General features: G+C 44.2%; 1 pseudogene; it reads left to right on the forward strand.

Moving 5' to 3' along the window:
* The first annotated feature begins 12,935 nt into the window (after positions 1 to 12,935).
* LOC147727388 (uncharacterized) lies at positions 12,936 to 13,628 on the forward strand (annotated as a pseudogene).
* The last annotated feature ends 9,949 nt before the right edge of the window (positions 13,629 to 23,577 follow it).

A 23,577-nucleotide genomic window follows, 5' to 3' on the forward strand; every position in this document is an offset into this window, starting at 1 on the left:
TCCAGTGGCGTGGGGTAGCAACCCACAGATCCAGCAGTTGCTGGCATTGGTGGCAAGATTGTGCTGGTGCAGTAGCTGCACAAAGGAGTTGTTCCAGAACTCCTTTCGCCTTTCTCTGAGTTGAGGAGAGAGCGAGATCAAATAATGTTCTTTCATGGTAGTAGGCTGCGCAGTGGTTAGCAATACCTGATGAGCAGGCGTGCTTTCCTCCAAGATCCAGAAGGAAGTCATGAGGGGGAGGCAAAAGAGGAAGACAATGAAGAAGGCGATTGTCTTTGATTTGTGCATATTGTCAGTCTTTGGGTTCCTGTAGTGGGTATTTCCAGTTGCTTCCATCATCTTCTTATTTGGCGCTTCCATTATCTTCTTATCTGGCGCTTCCATCATCTTCAAGGTGCTCGGTAGCGGGCAGAACCACAGACTTCGTTTAGCTTCTCTCCGGGTAACCCTTGGTGGTGTTTAGGTCACCGTTCTGAGATTTAACTTAGTCCGTGGTCCACTTAGCCGAAGCTCCCTCCTTTCGACGCAGGAAATACCCTTCTCTGGATGGCACAGTGGGATCAGAGAATTTTGCAAGTTCAAGTGCCTCGGTATCGGGATAGCAGTTCAGCGATGGTCGATCCTTGTTCAGGAGCTCTTCCTGGTTGTCGATATTTTCTGTTGTGGCCAGGGTCGAGGAGACCTTCTTGCAGTGGTGCACGTGCAGCCAGTGCCGTTTCCCCTCCACTCGATGAGCCGTCCGGGTGGTGATCAGTACTTGCCAGGGGGCCCGTCCACCGGGGTTCCAAACTCTTCGCCCGTTGAAAATTCCGGACTAACACATAGTCCCCCGGTTGGATGTCGTGGCCCGGACCCCTGGAAGCATCGGGGATGGCCTGCTGCACCTGCTGATGAATGACAGACAGAGTTTCAGTCAATGTATACAGATAATCAGACATTAGGACGTCCGGGACGTCATGAACGGAAGTTGGTTTTGGTGCAGACCAGACGCTCATGGGTCGGCCGAAAACAACCTCATAAGGTGTCAAGTGGTGTTTGGTGGGGGTGGAACGCATCGATAGCAATGCCAGTGGGAGAGTGTCTGGCCATTTCAGACCCGTGGTAGCCACTATTTTGGCCAGTTTGAGCTTTAGTGTGGCATTGTGTCGCTCGACAAGTCCAGCGGACTGGGGGTGGAAGACTGCGTGGAACTTTTGCTTGATACCCAGCCCTTTTAAGATGAGCTGGATGACTTCAGCTACGAAGTGGGGGCCATTGTCGCTCCATAAAATTCGACAAAAGCCGTAGCGAGGGAAGAATTATTTTAACAGTACTTTTGCAGTAGCCATAGCAGTGTTGTCACGGGTTGGGTATGCTTCCACCCATCAGCTGGTAGACATAACCCGAAAAACAAGTCGATGTCAGCCAGGGTCATAATCGTTGAACCTAGGGCGGTACCTAATTCAGTATAGAAAGCAGTGGGGTTTTTACGTAAATCAGGCAGAGAAATCCGAAACGTCAGAATATCTTGCCGATCCCATGGCTGGTAGACCCAGTTGTACACAACCCTCCCTTTTGCATCTTGGTGGTTGACGTCATCGTGTGTTCCTAGACCTCGTGGAGGAACCCAGTAAGGGGCAGCCTCTCTTATTGGCATCATGGCGCTAGCTCGCTCAGTTTGTGGTTCGGTCGCTACGGGAGTCGTGGGTTTAGCTTCCGAATCCTGTTCAGTGAGGTGGCGGAAAACCTCAAGCGTACGCGTAAGGAGGCCCGTCACATCACACTCGCCCTCATCCCCGATATCGACTTTCCTATACAGAGTTGTTAGGCTCTCAGGACCTTTGTCTCGATATCGGTCCTCGTACGCATTCAAGACATGATAACACAGTCGTACGGCAAAATGTTGTCTGTGGCTCCCTGCATATGAGTTGAACATATCCGTGATGTACTCTTCACTTTCCTTTCTTTCTACCAATGTCCTCACTATCTTGTCAATCCCTGCTCGCTCATCCTTGCTTAATCTGTTTGTTCTCGCGGAATCAGTCTTTCGGGTCTCAGGGTCATCTAACACTATTGCTTGTGCTGTGTCTGATACAAGGGGTTCGGCCGGCATAGAGGCCATGGGGGCCGAAGCTCTGGTATTACTCTCGTCTGTGCTTGAGGGTGGCGGGTGCTGTGCTAAGGGTTGGGAAGGGGCATATGGAGGGGGCATGTAGATGATCGGAGGACCTAACAAAAGATTATCGTTGGCTCGCTGTTTCAGGGGCAGTTCAGGATAGAGCGTAGAGGGCGTTCTGACCGGACACTGGCTTGATGTTTCTACCTCTAGTTTCTGTTTGGCTTCCTCTCTTTCCTTAATCTCTTCTTCTAGTTTCTTAGCAGCTAGGTGGGCTGCCTTTCGCAGCTCTTTTCCCAACCTACTCTCATTTCTCTTTTTACACTGTTCGGTTTCTTTGCGCCACATGCCGAGACTATCAAGCATAGTGGGCGTTGTCTTGTGTTTACCAAGGGCTGTTTCTAGTGCGTTTATTTTATCCTCATCGAAGGACCCTATCAGTGGCCACTGACTTTCTCGATCCTTTTTCGTATATTTATGCCACAGCTTGCTATACGCTATAGCAGTCAATCCATGCTTCATGAACATGTCCTTATTAGGGGTGCCTTCCAGTGGAGCCGGATGGTTCATCTCTAATAAGCGGTCCGGGCTAAACAGACTACCAATCAGTGGGGAGAAGACAGGCATGACGGATTACAATGGGGACAAAAGTCTGCACTACCTATCTTATCACTGCGTGCAAAGACTGGACAGAATATTTCTATTCTTCGTTGTTTGCAGGCGGTGAATACCTCAAAAGAACCAATATCGAACAGTCAATGTTCGGTCAATCAAACAATCAGTGGGGAGAATAAGTAGGCACGACGGGTTACAACGGGGACAAAAGTCTGCGTTACCTACCCTTTCACTACCTGCAAAGAGAGAACCTGTTCTTCCCTGTTTACAGACAGAGAATCTCCAGAAAACAAACCACGAACAACAGTTCGGGCCAAACAATCAATCAGTGGGGGGAGGAAGATAGGCACGACGGATTACAACGGGGACAAAAGTCTGCGTTACCTATCCTTCACTGCTTGCAAAGGGAGAGCCTGTTGTTTCTCCGTTTGCAGACAGCGAATCTCCAAACAAATCAACAAAAAGAGTAATACTAGTATTTTCCAAACAATCAAACAATCATTTCGCAATTCGTCGTGTTTACACAACCTTACCCGGACCGCATGGACAGTTTCTTGTCTTCCGAATCCAGCGCCCGATCGTCCTCTATTCTTCGTGATCCTCGCGGCACTCCTGATGGTTCCCAGTCAGGACCGTAGATCACTCGAGAGAGGTCTGTTCGGAATCAGTGAAGTTCGGATGATCGGCTGTCAGACGAGGGTCTATCGGACAGGAGCTCTCCCGATCGTTGCAGTCGTTCACTCTGTCGTCGGGACCTCTCCCACTGGATCCACGAGTCGCTGATGGGCCCCACGTTTGGGACGCCAATTGTGGAAAAAGGTAGGGCCGATGACCTTTTTCAGAGTTGCCCGGCGTTAACCGCCTCTATACCCACTCAAGTTACCAAACAAAGAGGCAGGCGCTGGAGACTGGAAGGCAGGAAACAGAAGTTTTATTCCGACGGAGCAGAACACATCAAATCAGACAACAGGGTATCTTCTCGAGGTGCTCTAACCGCATCTCTGAGGCCTGGCCTCTTATACACAAGTTTATTGCCTTATTGTGTGAAACACATCTTTGTCAATGATGTACGGAAAGACATCCTCGGAATCCCCGCCTCAGGCCCGTTCCCACACACATTTACAGTTGGAGTCCCCACCCCGGTCGCAACAGGTGATGATTATCGCTCAGCTGGACATTCCGCCGATTCACGGAATGTATGAGATTGATCGGATCTCATAGGGTGGGGGCTTTGATCAACTCGTGGATCCTTTGATGGGGAAGCTTCCTACTGTACAGGGGGCAATAAACAGTATCCGCAGGGCCAGGTGGCGGCCTGGGAACGAGTAAGACAAGCAGGCACACAGGAAAGGGGGTTTTATCAAAGGACCCGGTGCCATGAAAGGAATGAAGGGAGGTGTCGCGCTGGGAACAGGATGGGGTTCCGAGGCAGAGCTGCGCTGAAGAGGGGTTTATGACCCAAGGCATGTGAGAGCGGGGGCTGTCAGCGTGCGGGGGATGCTTGCGAGGTCAGGGGAGAGACGCGCTGGCTATCAGCGATGGGCAGAGAGGCCATGGTACTCAAAATGGCTGCCGCTTACGCGCATGAATGGGCTCGAAAAGGGGGCAAGATGGCGCCGATAATGTTGACGCTGCAGCCTAAGTTTTAACACCCCTCGGGGTCAAAGAACGGAAGAAATTGGAAAGATATAGATATAAGCAAACTCTACCTACTTCTAGAAAACACTATGCCGGTCACCTCTATCACTAATCTAGATGATGATGATGTCCTTCATCAATGGCTGACCTCGTCTATTGACGTATGTCTTCCCCGGACCGATAAGAAATATAACCACCACCAACCCCCAGCCACTTGGTTTTCAGAAAAGCTCAAACAAGAAAAAACAAAATGCAAAAACTTAGAAAGACGCTGGCGCAAAAACTACAAACCAACAATAAAATCAATGTATAAACTAGCCCTAAACAAATATCATTCCATGTGTAATATGGCTCGGGCAGAGCATGCCAATCAAACTGTTTTATGCTCACAAAACTGCCCCAAAGTACTGTTCAAAGTTGTAAAGGAACTTTCGGGTGCCACGGGTCAGTCCAAGCCCCCATGCTTGGACTCTAAGCAATGCGATAATTTAGCAGAATTCTTTGTTGATAAAATAGATAACATCTACTCTGATTTTGATAAACAGACGACAACTTTAATAAATTCTCAACCTTATGACCCCTCAATACAATGTCTCTCTCAGGAAGTCGATCTAGCCAACAGCGACACCTGTTTAGACAAATGGACTCCACTTGACATTTCCTCCTTCCGTGGTATTCTTACCAGTATCAAATCTGGGTCCCCTAAGGATCCGCTCCCTCTCTCAATCCTTCAAAAACTCAACACATCTTTATGTGAAGCAATGGTCCCTGCAGCTTGGAAGCATGCCATGGCTGTACCACTGCTAAAAAAAGCTAATTCTGATCCGGAGGGCCCATCCAACTTTCACCCCATTTCCCTTCTTCCTGTCTTCTCCAAAATTCTGGAGAAACATATCAATACCCAACTAACTAATTTTGCGGAGACACAAAATATCCTACGCATGTCCCAATCTGGATACTACGGAATAAACACTGCTAGGAGTCACTGAAAACATTTGTCAACAGGTCGACAAAAGAGAGACAGTGGCACTTATTTTGTTGGATCTAAGTGCCGCGTTCGATACAGTTTCTCACACTGCTCTCCTAAATACTCCCCAATCCCGTGGTATCACAGGCCTGGCACTCAAATGGTTGTCCAGCGTCCTATCAAATAGGACCTTTCAGGTCTTCTCCCCTACCAGTCATTCCAAGACTCATGTATCCCAGTGTGGTGTCCCTCAAGGCTCCATACTCAGCCCATTGCTCTTTAACATCTATGTTAGCCCTCTGGCTATGATAGCTGAACAAGCCGGTGTAACAATATACTCCTATGCAGATGACACACAGCTCATCTTTTCGCTCTTCCCCAAGGAGACCTCTAAAACATCAGCGCTCTGGTCTGGATTAATAAATATTGCTGACTGGATGCATACCAACAAATTAAAACTTAATGGTGGGAAAACCAAACTCCTCTTCTTCGGTAAATATAAAACCCTCTGGGTGCCGCCACCTGCTTTGCCATACTTAAATGGCTTAGGAAAATTCTCTGGATGCTCCCTCTGTCTACCCAAAAAACTGTCATCCAGGCGCTTGTGGCATCCAGATTGGATTACAGTAACGTACCTTATCTGGGGGCAAGCAAGGAAGTGCTGCGCAAGCTGCAGGTAGTTTCAGAACTCCGCAGCCAGACTGCTGTGCAAACTACCCAAAAGGACTCCCATCTCAGCCTCACTCCGTGAACTTCATTGGCTGAGAACTGACAGTCGGGCAAAATTTAAAGCCCCATGCTACATGCATAAAATAAACTCTGGCCATCCCCCCACTATCTCCATGCCTTGGTACACCACTACCAACCCCCACGCCGACTTCGTTCCTCGAATCAACACAAATTCCAAGTCCCTCGGATCAAATGAGCCTTTGCCTATCTGGCCCCCTCGCTCTGGAACTCTCTTCCAACTCACTTACGTACTGAACAACACTATCTTAAATTTCGCAAAGGCCTGAAAACTTGGCTTTTTAATCAGTAGCCCCTCCTTTTCCGTTTCGGTGTCTAGCCTATTCATCCTGCTCATTGTGTTCACAGGCGCCGGGAAACCTCCGGGTAGCTGTGCGCTAGATAAATTTAATTTACTAATAATATTAATGATATAGGCTATTAAAGTTTCTCTAAAATTTTTCTCGGTATAAGCGTAGGGAATGTAAATACAGGCACTCCTAACTGCGGTATGCTACTCACCATGAATTGTATATGCATCATGATGCTATGTCAGCTTGGCATGATTACGCATACACACACCTGCTTCACCTCACATACACAGGCTCATGGAATGATGCAGCCACCATTTTGTTTTGTCTTTTTTTGTTTTACTTACTGTTCCAAGATGGCGGGTGCCAATTTTGGAGCGATAAATAAAAAAATGTAAATGTACGCAAACGCTCATCCTTAAAAAGGAGCAGTCCGATAGCACATTGCAGCTGGCAGGACGTTTCAATAATTTAAAAACACATTTTTTTATGGATGTGACAGGAGGTGTGGGGGAGCAATATAGCAGGGAGTAGAGGAATATGAGGGGGGCCAAAGGGAATTGGGTTAGGTGACCATGCAACAGAGGGTCTTGAGGCACTGGCAAACCTTTTCCATGCACTTTCAAAAAATGCTGCAGGAGACACAAAACGGTTCAATGAAGGTGAGCAGTGGAAAGATATAAGTTATCCAGTGAAAAAGAGGGGAATAGTTTATGCTGTTAGGAAGGGATAGACACATGAACATGAAGTGAAGTCAACAAATAAGAAGTGAGCAAATGAGAGAATCAAGAAAGACAACCAATGCTTAGCAGTGAGCTGACCCAAAGCACACTGCACATATTGGTATTGTCCAGTGTTGGTCTTTTTTGAACAACAGACAGCTGAAAGCTGTCTTTAGACAAGACCGAATAATGAGAGCACATAAAATAGAATGATATTACCTAAATAGTGATGCAGGGAGTTCCAGAGTTGTACTTAAATCTGCACTTACCATGCATTCATGTGCAGGCCATTCTTAGTATTTGGTATATCAGTTAACAGCCCCTTCGAATATGAACAAGCAAACTAGCAGCTTCATCTTCATTTCAACATAAAAAGAATTAGAAATTACATTTAAACATGCATTTAGTTATATTGCTGTCTGCTCATGTACCAACTTCATACACATCTGGCACTGGGTTGGAAGCATGTGGCTCTCTGTGGACAAATACGTCAGGCCCTTGAAAAGTCAACAATATGGCGGGCGCTAAGAGATCTCTACATTGGAAATTTGTTACTATTAGTTTTGAAAATGACTGAATTATGTTGTTTAATTATAATTGTTGGGATGCAAATGTTCGAAAGAGCGACATTCATAGTATCAGAACGGATCTACTTCTTTCGATGTTGGCTGCAAAAAAGAATCAATATCTGTAACATTGTGATTTCAAATATGTGTCTGTTAATGTTAATTCTGTATCTGACTATTGATCATGTTATGCGTTTTTTTACTGATTGATGTTTTTATTTTTATTTTTGATGATACTTACTTCATCGATGCATCAGTTAATCCGGGAAAACCAGTTTAATACGTGTGGATTTTGGGAATAATAAAATTACTTTTATAAACAGAATATAAGGACTTGTGCATTTACATAGTCTTTGTAAAAAAACACTGTGAATAATCTCTTCAAAGGGAATTCTGTTTTGGTTTGATACATAAAATACTACCGGCTGGGTAACACGAGGTGGGAGGTTTGAGTGCCAGGCATTATACTTTGATACCCACCTGAATTCATATAACTACCACAGATCCCCATTTATTTAACGAATAAGTGAACACTTATATGTGGATGCCCTGCAGATATACCAAAATGCTCAAGGCAGCTTTAGCTTTGGGGTAAATCACATTTCACCTCCGAAAATCTTTAATATTCGTTATAAAATATTAGCACTGTATTAAAACACGTTGCCCCTCTGCAAATATTTGAGCTTTCTTATGAAACACTGTTTTATTTTTTTAACTCCCGTGTGCACAGTTAATAGCCTGGCATTCATTATCAACAGCATTGTCCATCACTATAGAGGATACCAGTTTCCCATTGTTTCCATATTTAAAAATAGAGACATACACCGAAATAGATGGTGTTCTATCTCTGTAAAATTCAGTAAAATCAGAAAACTGGCAGTTTTACTTAGGGACTTATACAATTATTCTAATTTACAGTTAAGGGACATCATTATCCTAAATATTTGACATAATGCCTGCCTCCATGGGTAGTTATGTGTTATAAACAGTTCCCTTAAACAACCACACCTTAAAGAAATAGGGGGCATATTATCAAGCCTGTGCGCTAAAATTATCGCCGCTTTATCGTGCGAAAACGGCCGATAAAGCGGCGATAATGGGCTTGATAATATGCTCTATGGAATTCCAATCGAAGCACATGTTAGATGTGAAGACATTTTAGCGCACAGGCTTGATAATATGCCCCCAGGTTTCTAGTTACCTTTGTAGCGCTCTTCCTTTCCCTGGTAGGCCCCACTCATTAGCGGATGGGGAAACATTCACGACCCTTTCTTCATTTGCTGCATTCCTAGAGCCTGGGAATTAGGGCAGCAGAGCAGGGGTATATTCATATTACCACAAATTTAATCAAGTGACCTACATTTCATGGCTAAAAATGTGTCTGGCACATATTGTACGTGCATATTGGTCTATTGTACTTCCATAGTACCGAATCGCACAAAATACTTGAAACATCTGTATTATTGGCAACCTGCAGTGGAAATTTGGGCATGGACGTCAATTAGGGTTCGCCAGGGGTCTCAACTGCATTCGCTTTCAATCCACCCGGCCTGGCTTTGCCTGTCCTCCAGGGTCGTCCCCAGGGGAGGTACTGTGGTGAAATCATAGGACCACAGTATACTGTCTGGGATTCATCCCTCAGTACCTGTCCAACTTATGAAATCAGCCCACGTCCCGGCCGGTCTTCCTGCCTTACGTTCCACATCCATTTAGCCACTTTAATCCATTCCATAGCGCAGAGCGAAGATGGATCGGTCCAGCGTTTACAGATCTCCCACCTGGCTAAGAGCAGCAAGTAAAAAATGAGGCAGCTTTGCTCCTTATTCAGAATACTTCACAAAGTCTTATTTACCCCCAGAAGGACTAAAACAGGGTGCAGCGCTTTAGTTGTTCTTGTACGTTCTCTTAAGATTGACTCAATACTCTCCCAAACTTCTTCATATCAGGACAAGCGAAAAAGACATGTTTTTCTTTAACTTTGAAAAGGCCGCACCTTCTACACCTAAGAGTGGGCTGAGGTGTGAACTTGGCAATTTTTTGTGTTGTCCAATATGACCTATTAATAGTGAAAACATGATTTTGCTTTAAGTTTGCAGGTACGACGACCGAGTATAGTAGTGTCAAAGAGTCAAGCAATATTGGTTGTATATCCCCCCCCCCGAAAGATGTCTGTGTCCAAACAGTAGATGGAGGAATGATTTTCTTATCGTCAGCTTTTAAAAATTTCCAGTACCATGCGGCTACCTCCTTACTTTTAGATCTTACATTCTGGAGTGAGGATTCAAATTTCCAATCCCCGCAATCTCCAAAGTCGATGCCATAAACCAGGATGACAAATGCACATATTTAAACCTAGATAAAATATTGCTGTTTTTTGCTCTCAGGACTTCCCAGGGTACAAATACCCTCCACCACCATCAAATCCCCCCAAGTGACTATTCCTGACTGCCTTTGTTGGAGACTCAGTCCATCCTTCATACATTCTTGAGTGCCAGGAGATTCCCAGATTGGTGCAAAGTCAGAATAGTATCCAATGCTAAGCGCCTTTCTCACCCAGGGCATAGGGTTTAAAGCTGCCTTTAGGACCTTCATCCATACCTTTCTAAAATATTTCCGGGCCCCAAACTTATATAACAACCAACTGTTCCCAACTCCCTGTTTTTCTTCCCTAAAAGCAATCTCTATGTTGTTGCATTTGGCTTTCCGAATAGCATCCAGAGGTGTTTAAATTGCAATGCTATCCAGTATAGAATTATAGATTTAAATCGGAAAGAGCTAAACCGCCCTTTTCAAACCCATGCCTCAACTTTTTCCATGCCAACCTTGCTCCACAGGAGGCCCACATAAAACTGGTTATTTTCCCCTGGATTTTACAAATAACTGACCTTGGAAACGTGAGGGGGATACAGTTGGATACATCAGTGTAGGGAGAATTGGCATCTTTATAGGATTAAATCGCCCATACAAACTCAAAGGCAAGTTCTTCCATCTAGATAGTATTATGTCCACCTCCTTAGCCACCCTTTTCAGATTATACAGTGGAATTTCATATATCTAATTAACAATTACTATCCCTAGGTATTTCATTTCTGCATACACTTTCCCCCTCCAATCCTCTATCTTCCAACCCATTACCTCCGTCTTAGAATTATTTACCAAATACCTAGACATGGATCCAAACTCCTCTATCAACTTCTCCACTCTAGGTATAGTTTGTGCAGGGTCTTATGTGTAAATTATCAAGTCATTGGCATATATAACGTGATTTTAGTGCCGGAGGGGAATGAATAAAGAGGGACAACCTGGTTATCTTTCCATAGGAGTTGTGCTAATGGTTCAATATAGATATCGAACAGCAGGGGCGACAGCCCTACCTAGTTCCCCTTTGAATGCTGAAACTCCTAGTCAGGGAACCATTAAGGAGGATTTCAACGAAAGAGTTTTCATAAAGCTTCCGATGTACAGAGATAAAACCAACACTAAATCCCATTGAATCCAGTACCGCCAACAGGTATGCCCAAAATACCCGATCAAGCGCCTTGGCCTCATCTATTGTAACCACTGCCAGGGGAATCGAACGAGCGGTGGCAAGATCAATAGTACCGATCAACTGCTGTGCAAGTTCTTGGATTTGCCTCTTTGGGACAAATCCTTTCTGATTCTGCATTAATCAACTGGGGGGCTAACTTAGCCAGTCTCCCTTCAAAAATACATGCAAACATTTTATAATCTGCGTTTAGCAGTGAGATTGGCTGATATGATTCTACCTTCCTAGGATCATCGGCAGGTTTTAAGACAAGAACAATTGTGGCCTCATTCCAAGAATTTGGAATCTGTGCTCCCCCCTTGTATATTGAGTTAAACAGTGATCCCAGTTTCCAGTTCTGAAACTATCACCTCCATTAATAATGCATACATCTCGGCAGGTATTGCATCCTGGCCACTTTCTTCACTCTCCAGCCTTCCAGAACAAGAAAATAGGTAGAGACATTTTAAGTAATGAGCTATGTGGACAATTGCAAAGGACCCTACCTTCCAAGATCCATACCCCTTCTACCACGTCCAGCCCTTTGAGGCCATTCCTGCCTGCCCTGTACACTTAACTTGCTGCCCCTATCCACTGCCTCCGTGCCCTCTGTTGTCCGAGTCCATGCACTTGTCCCCTCCCTCCTGCCCTACATGGTTCAATGTTTCCTCACTGTCCGGTGTCTGATGTTTCCTCACTGTAATGTGCAGTGTACCATGTCATGCCCTAACTCTGCATGTTTGCCATTACACCAGTGGAATTGCTGAGTTCAGCTGGAAACAAAGGAACACAGAAAAATGTATTTCCCTACTACAAAACCCAAAGATACAAAACAAAGATCAATATTGGATATGTTTATCAAAAGAAGGAGTGCTGAAGACCCTCCTACAGGATCTAATGAAGGCAAGAGAACCAAAGAGCTGTCTGGTGCTGCTCTGTCGAGCAGTGAAGGCATATGCTCACATTTATATGACATCCCTGAAACATCATTTGCTGCCATTGCAGCTGCTTCTCCCTGTGCTGATGATAGTTCTGCCATTGTTTACATTACTGGTATTTCTTCACATGCTGACAGTGCTGAGTGTTAATTTCACACTGAGGTTGAAGATTCCTATATTGGCAGCTTAGATGACAGTACTTCCCTGGCTGGCCTTGCTGACTGTTCACCATCCTGTAATGACAATACAGCCAGCTCTTTTTTGAGGAGTGACATAATAGAGGCTAACATCAAAATACCACCCTGCAAGTGAATTCTTGGCAGACAAGTTGTCACAAGATCATTATAGCGCCCCAGTGCAACCAAAACGTCAAACCTTCCCCTTAACTGCATGCCGTAGGTTTCATTGAGATTGCAAAACCCATGAAGGCATTTTAGAGCTGGTTCTGTGGGAGGAGGAGGATGTGAATCTGGCACTGTTGCATTAGTTGATATTGGCTTTAGTAAGTGGGAAAAGCCTACAAATTCTTTGTCCAAACATTCACAGATAGAGAAGCATAAATCATCAGTTATTGCTGGGCCTAACTTCAAAAGATTACAGCAGCCTACAAACCATCAGCAGTCAGTTTCTTCCTTAATAGTAAGAGGTGCAAAGCAGGAATTTGAGGAGAATACAAAACATGTGGAGCAGCTGCTTAAGGTAGTAAGTTTCTTGTGTTGTCAAGGGCTTGTATTCCATGCCACAGATTAAACTAAGCAATCTCACCATAGGTGGCATTTCATTGAATTGGTAGAGATGATTTCTGATAAAGATGAAAGGTTACAAGAACAAATGTCAAGGAGGTATGGGCACTATACCTTTCCTAATTATCAAATGACATGATATTTGTGCTGGCAGTGCTTGTCCATGAGCATATTGTCAAAAAAGAGTCAAAATATTTTGTGGTGCTAATTGATGAAACCACAGATGTCTTACATAATGAGCAGCGGAGTTTTATTATTTGCTTGGTTGATGGTGATGGAAATAGTCAGGAGAATGCACTAGGGTGTTACCATATGGAGAAGTTAGATGCCTCCAGCCTTGCCTCAGCCATTGCTGAAGCAGTACAGAAAGCTCAACTTTGTTGCACAGTGCTACGATGGAGTATCCATACTGAGTGGCTCTATTAATGGTGTCCAAGCAAAAATAAGGGAGATTGCATCATAAGCAATTTATATACACTGTCATGCCCATCGCCTGAACCTTGCGTTAGAGAAAACAGTAACTAACATGCAGCCAGTAAAACACTTTTTTTCAACATTGCAAGCAGTTTATGTTTTTCTTTCAAAAAGTTCACCAAGGCATAAGCTCTTTGTGAAAGCTCAGAAAGAGAGTGATCTATATCTAATAGAGATAAAAAGACTCCCTGGTAAGAGGAGGGTTTCCTGGCACTCCTGTGTTAGGAAAGTACTGATGCAATTTGACTCACAACAATGTGACAAGGAGGCTAATTCAGAAACCAAAGGACTTCTTAAGAACATTTAAAACATTTGTTTTTTCTTACATTCCAGTGTACGGAATTTCATTTGCCGAAAGATGCACAGTCTATACCAAGTACTACAGAGCAAAGACCTTGACTTGCAGAGAGCCTGTGATCTATTTAAGTCAACAAGAAGTGATTTAGTGAAACTCCATCAAGACAGTTAGTGGACCGAATTGTTAAGTCAGGCTAAGGATTTAGCACAGGAGTGTGCAATTGAGAATCAAGAAAAATCCAATTCAAGTGCTCCACCTTTGAGACACCATAAATTGAGTAACAAACTGACAGATGATGCTCTCAGTACCTCTGTAGGGAAAAGATAAAGGGGCATATTACCAAGGGGGCGATAGGCAATTATCGCCGGTTTAGCGGCCGTTTTTGGCCGCTAAGCGGCGATAATTCTATTGCTTTATTAGCAAGCTGTCGCTAACAGCAGTTAGCGACAGATTTTAGGCGATAGCGAGCGGTTTGGGGCCCGCTTTGCATGTCAGCGATATTTATCGCTAATGACATGCAAAGTGGGCGTACCCAACCTGTTAGCGACTGAAAGCAGTCGCTAACATCGCTGTCACCTATCAGCAAGGCGGGCGTATCGATGGAAATATTCCCGCTATCGCCAAAAATGAACGCCTGCTCAGACCAGTTCTTAGCCATGTTATCCAATGGGAGGTGGATAGCATGGCTAAGAGCATTTTGTCGCTAATGCGTGAATATCGCTGTATTCTCAGCGATATTCAAGCTATCGCCGGAAAAATTATCGCTTTGGCGATAAACGTTGCTAATAGCAAGTTATCTCAGCGATAATTTCCGGCGATGCTTAGCGATAAAAAATCGATGCAAAGCCGAGTTAGCGATAAATATCGCTACTCGTTGGTAATATGCTCCAAAGTTATTTTGATGTCTCAGAATGTCAAAGTCCACTGTCTGAGTCCTTAAAGAAGGAATTGTATTTCTCTACTTTGGATAGATTTGTAATGAGTTTGATGACTAATTTACAGATAACATAGGCCTCATGGCGGAATGTTCAGTCCAAAAGTTGCACATCTTCTGGACTTTTCCTCAGTACTAGTTATTGTTGACAAAAATCCAGAGGCTGTAGTAGATCGAAGTCTTCTACAATCTGAACTGATAACTGCCAAATCGTATTTGTCATACAAGAATGTACTAGGTATTCACTCTGTCAGGCAGTATCTCACGTGTCTACCAGGAGCATTTCCTCAGGGTTTGGATCTTTTACATCTAGGTCTAACATTGCCCATTACTACTGCTACAAATTAGAGAGCCTTCTTCTAAATGAAAAGGGTCAAAAAATATTTGTGCAATAAATGTGGAAACAAAAGACTCAGGGCCAGATGTAGGAAGCCTAATACCGATCGGTAACGGACGAAATTACCGATTTTCGTCCGTCACCGACCGGAATTAGGCTTTTCAGATGTAGGGGCCTAATTTAAGAATTCGGTAATTTACCGAATCGGTAATTTAAGGAAACTGTAAATTACTGAATTCGTAAATACTGATTCAGTAAATTACCGAATCCTTAATGTAGGGAGCACTCAAATGAGTGCTTTTCCCATTTTAGGATTCGTTATTTACCACCAACTACAAGTTGGTGGTAAATATCGAAAACTCCAAAAGAAGCAATTTTTTGCTAATTATTACAGTGCCATTTGGCAGACATACATGCCCTTAGGGCATGTATGTGTGCTACATGTGCACCCATACACAATTCAGGGGTGCAACAGGGTGTCAAAGTGACACCCTGCCACCCTTCAATGTGTTCCCCCTTTTACCGAATCGGTATTTACCGATTCGGTAATTCCCGGCCCATAGGAATGAATGGGAATTACCGAATTGGTAAATACTGATTCGGTATTTACCGAATCTTACCGATTCGGTAATACTTACCGATTGAATACCTGCATCCCATTAACCGATTCTAAAAATACTGAATCAGTAAAATTCGGTATTTTAAAATTGGTAAATCTGGATTACCTACAACTGGCCCTCAGTGATCAAATGATAATTGCTTGAGAATCTAAGCAGCTAAATTTAAATAAAGCCATTGACAGATTTGCTGATATGCGCCATTGGTGGAATCCTCTTAAAAATTGAGCTGGTCCTCTCATTTTTTCAGAGAAGAAGTCTCAGAGAAGCAGACTTGAACTTTGCCAGCAAACAACAGTAACTCCTCAATTAGCATCTATTTCCCTTGAGGCATATGCCACTTAGGATATCTGCTAGTGATCTCAGTAGCGTATACAGGGGCAAGAAGAGAGCAGCCACTACGCTTCTAAGCACTATTGTCAAAGCACCAACTTACTTTCCATTTCCTTTCTTTTTGTTACAGTGGATATGCAGCTTAATCACATCAGCTTGTTATGTGTAGTAATATGAAACCAGTATTACAAAGCACTGTTAGTCACCTTGATTTCCTGTAGCCAAGTGCTTGCTTTCTTATCAGTAAGGCAGTATCAACATGACAGCTAGTATCTCCGTCCATATGAGTAAAATCTGCCCAAATGTACTAAACACTAAATTACGAATGCAGATATTTTGATCAAAACAAGTGTACTGTACCAGTGATGTGCATGTTTTCTGTAGAAGAAATTATTGATATTAAACATGTAAAGGGTCATTGGCTCCACAGGATTAGCAGTATGTATACCATGTCATAGAAAGGATGGTTGGTGGGAGAACTTGAACGGCATTAACTAACACTATTATCTACATTCCAAGAGTTAGATTTAATTAAATGGTACTCTTAGTTTCTAAAACAAATGATTAAGTGAACTTGCTTTGAACATTATAGGCCCATCAACCTTAGTATTTTATGTTATTTGCTATTGATAATGGCTGATTTCAACTTGACTAGTGTATTCTCCATTGTTTTTTTCAAATATCATTTCTATTGGCATTTTAGTATTTGTTTCCTTACAATACACAATTTATATTAGTTGCATTATTTATTCATTCAGTAAGGTATATTGTACAAAAGGAGGGTATAGGAGTAGAACAGCAGAAGGCATAGAATTATTCATTTACATTTCCATGTTTGTTTCCTTGAGAATTTTACATGCCTGACAATTGTGTTTCTTTTCTCTAGTATTTGATGTCATGTTCCTGCTGTATTAATGATTTGTGTAGGGAGTATGTCGTGTAAGTTGCCATTATCTTATACTTTTTTTAATCTATGCATTGTAATCTTCTAGTAACTCAGTGAACAAAGAAAAACGAACTTAGTCTACCTAGGGTCCACACACAGTCAATCTGCATATTCTTGTTTTGTTTGTGGGTGTAGCCCATTCGTAAGTCATTGGTTCAAGGGGATGTGGGGGACCTCTTTTTCATGTGGTTAACTCTGTTGCTCATTCACGCTGTCTACATGATATGCTGTGTATCTGACAACTGCTAGGCTGGTGCTTGACTAGCATTAGCCTCTCTCTTTATCTCAGGCAGAGGGTCTTCTGTATGGGGTTCCACCTCCCCTGATTTACTCGTTTCCCATGCCCTTACTATTTCCGCCCATGGTTCAACCAGGGGTTTGCTCGTTTTGGTAAATTTGTCGTTTTGTGTCAGAGCTCTTTCCTCTGTCATGGCCCAAATCGACACATCACTTTCCCTGTCAGTATTTTTTGGGCTCACGTTGGTTCTCCATCTGAGGGCAATTCGCCACTTCTCAAGTAGCAAGGATAGGTCTGCAAACCTGTGCCCTATTCTTTTGGCTTTCGGTCTCAGGAATAGCCTGAGCAGGCAAACGGCCTGGCAGCATATCATTGTGCATGCCAGAACTCAGTTTATGGTCTCTACAATTGTTATCCAGTACATCTGAAGTACCGGTAGTTCCATATCATGTCTGCAAAATTGGCATCTAGTGCTCAACATCTGGCACATTTCTGATCATCTTTCTCGTATATGACAATCAGTCTGTGAGGTGTGAGGTAGGTCATGTGAAGTGTATTGAACTGTATGAGTTTACAATTGGTATTTCTCAATATCTTTTTTGGGCTCCCTAAGACATTCTTCCATTCCATCCCAATCAGTGGCCTCCCCACCAGGTCCTCCCATTTCTTCTGTAAGCAAGACAAGGGCACCTCAGTCATTCCCACTATCGCAACATACAGCCATTTCACCAGGTGTCTGGCAGATCCCACTGTCACCACTGCCTGGAGGGCTGTATGCGTTGTGGGTTTGTGTGTGTGTCCACCCCATAATACGGCTAGTGTCCCCCGGACATTATGATAGTTTGGAACTGTCCTGGGGCTAGCTCGGGGTATTCCAGGAATTCCGCTAGTGGGAGTAATTCTCCATCCTGATAACAGTCTTGGACTGTGATAACTCCTGCCTCCTCCCAACCCCGCAAAGGGTTATAAATGAAGGGAGGCCAACCCCCATCTGTAGTAGTCCTATTATTGGTAGGTCTGGTGCGTATAGCGGTGTCCCGCTATATCTTTGTACATATATCCCAGCATGCCAATGCTACTTTGAGTATTACTCCCATGTTTTTAATCTTGTGCTTGCAATTTAACATCCTGGTGAGTAACTTTCCCCAGTAGACTTGTCCTGGCAGTGCTAGTGTCTCTAACCCCTTCCCTTCTAGCCATTGAGGCTGTGCAGCTAGATAGTACACTTCAAAGTCTGGTGCGCCCATCCCCCCTCCTGTTAAGAGTTGTCTTAATATTTTTAGGGATAGCCTATTACGTCCTCCATCTCACACCAGTTCTCTCAGCAAGGTTTTCATGTTTCGGAACCACTTCTTTGGGATCACCACTGGGAGGTTGACAAAGTAATACAGTAGCCTAGGCAACCACAACATCTTGGAGAGTGCTATTCTGGCCATGACCAAGAGTTTAAGGGAACGCCAGAAGGACACATTTGCCATTGGTGCTCTTAGGGCCCTTCCCCGGTTCCCCTCTTGTAGAACTATTTGCTTACAGAACACCTGTATGCCTAGGTATTTGAAGGAGCTTGTGGTCCACGTGGGTCCCACTGGGAAGTCCAGTAGTCTGACCAGTGTAGGCCTCGCTGGAAACATGTGAGTCTTCCGGGTGTTAACTAGTAGTTCTGACAGCTCTGTGAATTCCTCCAAGACATGCATCACTTTCACTATGCCCTGTGTTCCATCCATATGTATAGTAAGATGTTTTCTGCATATAATGATAATATATGTTTTTTTCCTTCAAGCATTATCCCATGGTCCCTGCCTTCCCGCCTAAAGCATTCTGCCAGCAGTTCCATCGCCAGTGTGAAGAGCAGCGGCGACAGTGGACAGCCTTGTTGGGTTCCTCTATATATTGAATAGGGTGCAGACACTACTCTGCCCGTGCGCACCCTGGCCGTTAGGTCTGAGTACAGCAAGCAGACCCACCACAGCCACTCATCTCCTAGACCCAGTCGTTTCATCACCTTTAGCAGAAAGTCCCATCGTGAAGAATCAAAAACCTCTTCCAAGTCTACTGTCATCACTATGGCATCGGGGAACTTCGCCATATCTTTTTTTTTTGTCCTCATTCATAACCCCCCTGGTCCGATGAGCACTCGTGTAAGCTTCCGTCACCGTCTCAGTATACTGGATATGTAGGCTTGGCACACTCAGAGAGATGAGGCTGGCCTGCCGGTGATATACATCTTGAAGGGATCACTGACATAGTATCGATGACACAAGTATAGACTTACAAAAATATTGAGTAAAAAATATAGAATGCAAATATATCAAATCCCTATTTCCAAAGAGGTAAGTACAAAAATATCGAATCAAAAATATCTTTGTAAAAAATATAGGAGCCGATTAGGATTGCGGTGAATCCGCATCCTCCGGGCCGGCGGAAGCCAACGCCGGGCCGGAGGATGCGGATTCACCGCTGCGGTGCCTTCAAAGACTCCCGCCACATTAGGATGGCTGGGGGGTCAGCGGCGGACGGGAAGACCGTCCACCGCTTTTCCGCCGCGGTCGCCTCCCGACCGTGGCGAAAAATCTCTTATATGGTGGCGGTGTCTATCAGACACCGCCAGCCATATTAGGATGGTACAGAAAACATGCTTTTCCGCCGTGGAAAAGCATGTGGTCCTTCGTGTTTGGGGGCCCGTTGCCAGCCCCCAGGGTGTAGGGGGGTGGGGGGTGCACATGGGGGGTACCTATGGTACCCCCCCTGCTTTGGCATGCACAGGGTGGCAGGCACCACGCGGTGCCTGCCAAGTTGTGCATGCCAAGGCTACACATGCATATTTTAAATTGCCGCGGGTGCTGCTTAAAGCATCACCCGCCGCAATGTAAAATATACGGGATGTGACCGCCAGGGTGGCGGTCAAATCCTAATTCGCACGGAGGGAACGCCGCTGCCCCTGCGGATGGTCCCTCCACCTCGGGGGTGGCGGACGGACGCTGGTCTGTCCGCCATCCTAATAGACCCTATAGTTAGTCAAAATATCGAATTTTTTAAATGTCTTAAAAGTAATTGAAAATTGATGAAATATTAAATATAATTAACTTAAACATACTCAAAATACTTAAATAACCTTAAAACCAATAAATAATTAATGTAACTTAAAAAAAACAATTGAATTTTTTAATACATATACATATATCTAAACATAATATTTAAAAAAATATACAATATTTTTACCGTAGGATAGCGGGAGGGTTAAATTTACTATTACCACTCCAGTGAGTGCAACAGTATAGAAAACATTGGATAGCGTTAACGTAGCAGTAAAAATTACTATTCCAACTCCAGTGAGTGCAACAGTAGGGAAAGCCTGGAATAGCGGGAGGGTAAAAATTACTATTCCCACTCCAGAGAGTGCAACAGTAGGGAAAGCGTTGGATAGCGTAGGGGTAAAAATTACTATTCCCACTCCAGAGAGTGCAACAGTAGGGAAAGTAAATACTTCATATATGAATAAAAATAAATTAAATATTAATACCAATTACAAATTAATTAAAAGTAATTAACAATTTTATATAATATAATAATTAATCAATTAGAAATACAAATGCAAATTAATTATTAAAAATTATTACCCATTATTACAAATTATTTGCTAATTAACAATTAATTAATTAACAATTAAAAAATAATAAAAAATTACAACAAAAAAACAAAAAATAAATTTAAATATTTTATTAAATTACTTCCCACCCTATTCCCCTATAAACACACAACCCGCATTAGAAAATAATTGAATAACATTAACATAATTATCAATTAATCAATTAATTAAAATTAATGACCAATTATATTAATTACCAATTAAAAATTTAAATAAAAATTAATTCAAAATAAATACCAATAAATAAATTTAAGGGGGGGCGTGGCCGAGCGCGAAGCGAGATGGCCACTTAGGCTGTGAGCTCCGCTCGCCGCGGCATGAATCCTGAAATTATCCTGCCTTCCCCCGCTTGCACCAGCTCAGCGCTGATCTTTTGCGGCGTCGGAATACCCGGGGAGTAGCTGGCGGCAATCTTGGAGTTCTACGTGACCGGCATCCCTCTTCTTTGATACCTGCCGCCTGAGACGTGACGGAGTCGGGCAGCTGGCCGAGGGGCCGGATGTGGATGCCGGCTGTTGTTGGTACCTGAGACCGTGGCTGTGCAGGCCAAGACGCCCGGGGATCGGAACTGCGGAAGGTGGCATTGGAGCTGCACGGATGACCGTGGTGATCGAGCGCAGCCCCTGAAACGGGCGCACACATTGGGAAGTCCGCTACGCCAGCTTGTAAGATCGTCCCTTTGTTCTTGGGGCTGCTTGTTTAAAGTGACTGGTCTGGTGGAGGGACGCCATTTTGAAGCGGGCTCAACGTTATAGAACTTGTGTGCTTGGACAAGACCTGTGATCCATGTGTCCCGGATCTCAGTGACACGGAGGTCAGTGATCCTGCATTTTCTATTCTGGGCATTACGACCCCGTGACATGCAGCGCGACTACTGCCTGCGTTTCCCATAAGACGTTCTAGGGTTGAGAGCCTTGTCTACGGCCATGGTGGACATGGCGGATTGCATATCACGACTGTGTGCTTTGCCGGCCCCTGTTTGATGGATCTCCTAAGAGCTCTTTGGCTAGGTGGCACCGTGTAAGCTTCTGGCGCTGTTTGGTGAAGGTGTTACTTTGCGGGGTGAGTGCGCTTGGTCTGGCCTCGCAGGATGGAACCCACGGTTCGGGACCTCCTGGGTGCTTTGGACTCCCTCCGTGTGGCTTGGGTAGGAGGAGCCGAGGAACTTGGTAGACGGCTGGACGCCATTATTGCTCCGCCGACGGATGAGAGCCCTGATGATCCAACGGGGAGTGGTGCCACAGGCAGCTTTACGCAGGAGACAGGAGAAACGACTATGCATTCACAGGTGGTCCTGTGGGGGACCCTGGCCTGCGTTGGAGGCGGCTCCGGGTCGCCCGACTGCGTGAGTGCGACATTGGGACCTGAAACTGTACTGCAGGCAGATTGCTTTCATGGAACGGCTCCTTTGCTCACCCAACTTGATTTGCCTTTACTGTGTCGCGACTTGGGAGGATGGCCCGGCACTTTGTTGTTGCTCCTACATGTCTGGATAGACTGGTTTCTCAGCCCTTGGATGGCGGGATCACCCGTGCGGCGGACTCTGCCTTGCTTGCCTGGCCACCCTGATCTATTGAAGTTGTACTGCATTACTAACTTTCAGTGGCCACGTATAGATGGAAGGGTCAAAATGGGTCAGGGGTGACCCCTCCTTTCGTGTAACAAGGACGGATGCCCGGACGGCTATTGTGATGAACATGTTTAATTCTTTGTACAGCGACGCCGCCATTGCCTGTTGACATGTTGGCTTAATTGTGATCGAGCCTGAGCTATTTTGTGCGAGTGGGGGGGGGCGGGGGTTTGATTTTAATGACTCTCCCCCCATTTTTTCCCTTTCTTTGGGATTCTTTCTGGGGCGACGGGTACGCTAGTCGGGGGTGGGCCATAGCCTCTTTAGACGTGCAGGGTGGGGGGTTGGGGGGGTAGGGATCTTTTGGGTTAGTATATTCTTATTCTATGGCCCCTTTCTTGGTTAAGTCTTTCTTCTAATCTCTCTCTTGTGGGTTTTCTGGGGCACCAAGCATGCCTATGGGGGGGCGGTGGGCCGTGGCCTTCCGCTGCATGCAGGGTGGGGGGTGGGGGCGGGACGTTTTTTTTGTGTTTCTTTGTCTCTATGGCCCTACTTTTCTTCTTCTTTTCTTGTTCTTCGTGATGTACTTTCCTCTCTTACATATTTCTTATAGTTGGAGGCCGGGGTTTGGGTTTCCTGGGGAGATCATCGCTTGCCTCCCTATTAGCTACGGATTTTGGTTGATATTGCTTGCTTTGGTGAATGGGACCCTGTGAGTCAGACTGCTCGAACTTGGCTTCCTATCTTCCTATTGTTCTCCCAGGCTGTATTCGACTAAAGGCTAATATTTTGTCCTGTGTATTGACTGCTACACGATGTCGTACTAATGCTTGCTATTTGATCCTTCAACTCTATTATGAAATGGAATCCTCCCATATCTTGTACTAATGTAACCGATTTTACACGTCGATCCTGATTTAATGTGACTGGCCGGGCTGGGGTACACCTTAACGTTCTTTCTTTTATCGCTGCATGACATTGATGTCTGAAATTATGTTGCTTGGTGGCCCCCCTGGCCTGTACTCGCTGTGCTGTAATGTCTGAGGTTTTCCAAATAAAAATTTATAAAAAAAAAAAAAAAAAAAAAAAAAAGTAATTATTTATAATTAAGTTACTTCCCACCCTATTTCCCTATAAACCCACAACCCGCTACAGAAAATAAATTAGTAAAATTAACATAATTATCAATTAACCAATTAATTAAAATGAATTACCACATATATTTTGATCAATTACCAATTAACAAGTAATTAACAATGAATTCAAAATAAATACCAATAAATAAATAAAAAAATGTAATTAATTATAATTAAATTACTTCCCACCCTATTCCCCTA

Source organism: Lissotriton vulgaris, chromosome 3_1 (genome assembly GCF_964263255.1).
Source record: "Lissotriton vulgaris chromosome 3_1, aLisVul1.2, whole genome shotgun sequence".
Classification (NCBI taxonomy): domain Eukaryota; kingdom Metazoa; phylum Chordata; class Amphibia; order Caudata; family Salamandridae; genus Lissotriton; species Lissotriton vulgaris.